This window comes from Micromesistius poutassou, assembly GCF_964030765.1.
Source record: "Micromesistius poutassou genome assembly, chromosome: 2".
NCBI classification, from domain to species: domain Eukaryota; kingdom Metazoa; phylum Chordata; class Actinopteri; order Gadiformes; family Gadidae; genus Micromesistius; species Micromesistius poutassou.
The window spans coordinates 20,344,747-20,351,248 of NC_140272.1; positions in this window are offsets into that span (position 1 = coordinate 20,344,747).

Consider the following 6,502-nt stretch of genomic DNA (forward strand, 5'->3'; position numbering starts at 1 on the left):
AACACAGCCATTTTGTCCTACAATGGAAGATAAACCGTGTGAGATACTTCTAATCGTTTTCATAATATCTAAAGACAAACCCCGACGATTGTTGATGTTAAAACTCAGTGCAAACGACGAGCGTATCAAACCGGCGGTACGATGTTGCCGTTTTGACGACGTTATTTTACGGTTGTTAGCTTTAACGAGCTAACGCTAGCAGTCGTAATCTCATTAATCCCATTAGCCTTCTCTTTCGGATCAACGCTAATGGTGGCACGTTGCTTGTTGCTCGGCTCCCGGATGATACAACATACCGGATATTATTCGACAGACATTTTAGTGCGGATATAAATGTATCTAGATCAAACGCTTGTGGATCTCCTCCTTCCTGCAAGCATTAGTTTTAGTTTGTGCTCAGAGTGTAATCAATCACATGGCCGGTAGATGGGGGGAGAACCGCTTTGAGGTTAGGTAACAGATCTGAGAACAACATTTCTAGCTATCTTTCTGTGACAGGCCTATTTTAGCATTCTAACAAAACATTAAAAAAACATTTGGACACCTCATATTTGCAGTAGGTATACATGGGAAAGAAGAGGCCCTTCTTCCCCGATGGCTATGCGCGGCAATGCTTTTATCCATTCCGCCACAAGAGGGCACTGTTGACGCTGGCTCCGTTGTGAGGAGAGATTGGAAGCGCACTTGTCTTGGCTCTATCTTCTCTTGGCGCCCTCACTCTTTAAAGTAAATTATGAAAGAAAACATACATTCTTTGACTTTATTTTTATTTTTTACTGTTAAAATAAAAACCCATAAAACAAATGTTTTTCTTTCAGAATGTACGGAATAAGTTAAGTCGGTCAATTTAATTACACTTTAATTACACATAAGTTATGTATGTTTACCTCAACGTTAATCATCACTGAGGGTAGCGTGTAAGCCGTGTTTAGAGTAGCAGACGTAGGCCTATCTGTGGACATCATGTCTGTAACCAGGCAGGTCTATGCACAAAAAAGTAAAAGTAAAGTTGAACAACTGGTAAACTCATAAATTATGGATAACCCAAAAGGTATTTCAACAATGTCAGCTCCACTCACATCAACATATCTTTGAATAGAGATATATCAGAAAGACACTAGATCAGACTCAACAATACTCAAGAGATTATAACCGAACATTACCGCCCATGAGCGAATGAGAGAGACGTGAATGGAGAGCGTTGATTACTTATGTACTGATTGGGAGCATTATGTTGTCTTTGCTGCATGGAAAAGGTAAGCAGTTGCAATCAGAGACAGCAGGGTTTCTTTGTGCTTAAAATTGCTTTTGAGAAAAACATGTGATACACTTTCATTGCTTTGGTAACGGTGGGTCGTAAATGCTGATGGATACCAGTTTGAATGCAGAATGTTTGGAGCTCCATAAAGGCTTTCCTTTTCTGTTTTCATGAGGCAGCAGCTGCAGATTAACCACATTAACTGTTTTTGAAATCATGTTTTATGCATTTTCATGTTTTTTTTGCCTGGTATCTTTGTCCACGCTTCACACATATCTGAATGCCATTTTTTTTTTTTCCAAATCTGCTTTCATTATGCCCATACCATTATTGTCATTCAAACAATTCCAACATTCCAATCTCACAGAAGCCTTGATGTGAAACACAATTTTGCGCCAAAAAGAAACAGAAGAAATAGTTGTAGACCTTTTTGTTTGCAACTCGTAGGCCCTTTGAATGGTGCTATTCCTCAGCATTCTGTTTTATGACACTCTGTACAACATGTCCCCCTGGAAAAGGTCTCTGCTTCACACACTTAGGACGCCCTTTAAGTTGCTGCTATGTGATTCAAACCAGATAGATGAAATGCACATATTTCTAATGAGGGATGTCTTGTGCATGTCAAGCTGGCCACTGCCTAGATCTGCTTGTCATGATGTACCGTGAGGTTATTTATAGCCTGATGTATTTTGCAGTGCCACAAAGACGGGTTTGGTTTAATTTTAGATCTGAAAGTTATTCTAATTTAGGATCCTGGCCCTTCCTGCAAGCTGATAGCAGACACTCGGCTCTTTGAACGATTCAACCCTGTTTTTTTTTCATTAAGTAGGGCATGTACAGTACAATGATCAGAGCCTGTGTGCATATCACACCGCAAGGCCTATTAATCGGACTGCAAAGCAGAACTAATCAACAGAAGATAAAGAGACCTGGGCAGGAGCATGTGAGGACAGTAGCGTAACCTAAATGCACACAAGGGTGCTGTTCATTATCTCCATTAATGAACAGCTTGAACCCGCGTTGGTGCCAGCACTGAGGCTGGTTCAACCCATCCACACAACACCCCAGAACACTACTACTGCAGCCACATACATCCACCGCATACAAGACCTTCAGACCAGAGTCCTCGGGTCAAGGTACAATGCAAGACATGACATAAACAAGTTGACGTGTAGAACCATAATAATCATGCACATCACGCATATTATGTAGATGTAGAGCCCTTGTTGGTAACAAGCAATCATTGTGAATGCATATACCAGTAGGCCCTTTATCTTGTGTCAAACGGTGCGTTAGATTGTGTGTATCGTGCTGGTTAGTGCAGATATCACATATGTAAAGGCGGTAGGTGTTGTGGTGGCGGTGCTCAGGGATCAGAGAGGAGCCAAACACTAGCGTTGTGCTGACTGCCGGATCAATGCAGCGGATAAGTGGAGGTCTGATGAGACTGCAAAACAGCTGATATGCATTTGATCAAGAAAAGCAACATGGCTCAAGTGCCTCCCTGACCCAGAGGCAGCATCGGGGGCTGCTGTTGTTGTCTTTTTGCGTCGAGGAAAAAGAATCGCACTCGTTGTTTTTAAACTACATAGAATGCTGCCTATGTTGATGTATTACTAAATCATAGGCGCACTCTGCCAAGTAAAACATACAAGGTCCAGGTTTAAATTCCTTCCTAGACTTTTCCGTATCCAGTAAAACGCTTGTGGTGACCTGGCATTCTGTAGCATACTCGGCACCAGTAAATAGGCTTACTAGTTCCTGATTGACGGAGAATGTGTGGACCCCGAGGGGGGGCCCCGCGCGCCCCTGACCTTCACCCAGTGGCCCCCTTAGCCCCTTCAACAACACACAGGCCTACACACCGTCACCACGCAGGGCTTCAACAACACACAGGCCTACACACCGTCACCACGCAGGGCTTCAACAACACACAGGCCTACACACCGTCACCACGCAGGACTTCAACAACACACAGGCCTACACACCGTCATCACGCAGGGCCTTTGTTGTTGTTTTTACGCAAACCACGAACAAATACGTACACAATAACAAACAATTCACGTGGAATGTGGGGCAATATTTAATTCCAGTCGTTTTGATGATTTGGTTCCCAGCTTGATATAATCTCAAGTCAGAATGTGACCGTGGTGTAGTCGTCCTGGTTTCGAGGGGCTTCTCTGGTGTGGCTCATGTCTATGCATTGCAAATCTATGGCAACCACCACCACGCCATGCAGCAGCAGCAGCATCGCTGTCCACATCCTACAACTGTACTGCAGAGTGGACACACCCCTCAAAATCACACGCTTCATTGCACACATTTGCACAAGGTTTTCATAGATGATCGGAGGAAAAAAAACCAAAACATGTCATCTAATTGGGGAGCGGCGCATTGGGGTTTAATGTATATTTGGTCAGCTGCGTGTTACCAACGGCGTTACATATGTGCGTTCGCGTGATGCATTTAGAAGGGACTCTCGTAACACAACGTGGCCATAAAACAAAGGCACGGCTATATGCTACTACACAAACCGAAGCCCGTGTAACCCGCCGGACCTCCAAACTGCGTCATTTCTCAACCTTTTTACGCCTTTACGCGCGAGTCCCGGCGACGCAAACACGCGACCGCGTCGCCCGTGGAGCCATAAAAGCGGAACGCAACCGAATGAAACAATGTTGCTTTAAACCTCACGCGGTCAAAGTTGTTTACCTCTTCGCTCCCTCTGACGTCATGACACACCCCTGTTTTGGGGGAGGGGGGAGCCGCTCCACATGTTACGAGCATTGGATTTGACCAAGCGTAGCCATCCTGGTATGAAATGTCACCAACCAAAACACGGGATACACACCGAGCCCGCCGCTGATTGGCCAGCGCAGGGGCTGGGGGAAATCCCCCTTCCCCGTAGAGGTCCAGAACAGGGGCGGGGCATAACAAAAAGTAATGGCCATCTATTTAGGGTCTGAAGAAGGAATATTTCTCGTCAGACTATTGGTAATATAATTATCCTATTTTACGCTGTGCATGTGTGTAACTGCTGGGCTGCGCCTCTTTTTGATTCCCTCGCCCGCTAAGACGCACGCCGCGATTTCGACGCATGTGGCACGAAAAACAGTGAACGAGGCGCTTCAACTTGATAGCCTGTTTTAGGGTTAACCAGCCAGCTAGCCACGCAAGCTATCGCTTCTTCTGCGAGCCAACGTTTGGACGCGTCGGAAGGGCGTGCGAGTTTGACGTGTTCTCAGTGCCGAGTTTTGTACAACGCGGTCTCAACACTTACCTGATCTCGCTATTAACGAAGCAACACAACATGGAGGCGGAGGGGGATTACTTTGCCCGAGATTGACGGCGACGAGCGAGGGGGGAGAGATTAAGAGCGAGTCGGTGTGGATGGGAAAAGTTGAGCTGAGGTATGAAACTCGCATGCACAGAAGGAATGTGAAAGTAGTATTTCTGCTGAACAATACGCGTGGTGGGGTCGATCTGGCTCCACGGCACTGAAACGAGGGGGAAGGAGCGATGCGATGGGGCTGTTGTTTGGTAAACTCTGGTTCTGTCAGGTGTCGGGCTTGTTTGTGTCGAGATTGTTGGTGTTGTGTAAACAACAACCACAGTTTATGTAGAAGGCTTAAAGGCCCTCTCAGTGACTTGCGACATACCGTTTTGCTTTTGTATTGAACAGGATTAACGACTCGGAATAAACTGTAGAAGAAAGGTTTCAAGTCTTACTTTGGATAAAAGGGCATGCAACAACCTCAGGTGAGTCTTTCTCTCTGTTACAAGTGATACATGTGACTGTACCTACATGCATACCTTGTCTATTCTGTTGTTAAGAATGAGCTTGATGTTAACTGGAACAATCAGGGCTGATTAACGCAGTATAAAACTATTATTTTGCCCTGCACCGAATCTGCTGGATAGCCGTTCAGTGACCAAACACGTACATAATATTTGTGTTTTGGTTGATTGATCCACTGATCAATTGTACATGGTAACCACCACCACAGTGAGCAATCTACAGCTAAAGTTTGGAAGGTTGAATTTCTTGAAATCTTAAGTTTCTTGAAAAAGTCAAACAAATATAGTTAGGTTACTTAATTCCTTAAGAACCGAGCGTCAGAAGGAATTGCTATTGTTCAACTTGAAATTGTAGTTGTGTTGTTGTTGTTGATACCCAGAGTCCGGGTTGTTGTTGTTACGGTTCGTCTTAGTACTAATGTTTTTTTTCCCAGGCTATGTCGGAAAGAGCCATTATTATATCTAAAATACATTATTTATATTACCTTAAACTGAGCCGGTTCCAGCGGTTGTATTCAAATATAATACAAATGTTAATATTAATCATATAATGCCCTTATGAACTCTGGATACAATAATAGTGTGTAAAATAACACAATCTATTCACCAGAAGCAATGAGTGATTTAAGAGAAGATAACGCTTACGTCTGCTTATTAACAGATCAGCTATAGTCACACACAATTATCTCTCGAAAGTGCACTTTCAGAGCAATTTGTATTTTCATTATTGCGTGGAAACGAGTGGTACACGTGGAACTGTGCTGTCAGTGGAGGATCTCTGCATCGTTGAATTCTATCCATTGTCGACCTTTTCTCATCTTATCAGAAATGTATTTTTAAATATCTCAGCTTCTGGAAACAGGAAAGGAAAATAGGAATTTGTGCAAGATTGTTCTCGCGTGTCAACTTATGTAAGCAACCAACAATTGGCCACGAGAAATGTATCTCGCTAAATTAGGAACATAAATAGGATTATGTTTAGGTCAGACAAGATGCTTGAAAACATTCAAACAAGTATTATTTGTATTATATATATATATATATATATATATATATATATATATATATATATATATAATTTAAGATTACTAACTGCGCCAAAACAGCAGAATCTGTAAACTAGTTTTGTATCTGCAGTGACGGGATTCAAAATGGGACTAGAGCCTGACACAATGGCAGGTTGTTTACAGTGGAGCAGTGTGGTACCAATGGTACAGTCCATTACGTCTCCTATACAATCACTCTGACTCCCCCTTTTGTGACGGCAGTAATTGGTTGCTTCCGCTAGCATGTTACCCTATAGAAGAGGCCGCTGTATGTTACTGTATGGCCTGTTGTACGTGGTTCCATCCGTGTGTACGCCATTTGCTGAATATGTTCAGTGCTTTGGGGCTAATGAAGTGTTAAATTCCCACTTATAACCGTGGGTCTCGCATTTTTCCATGT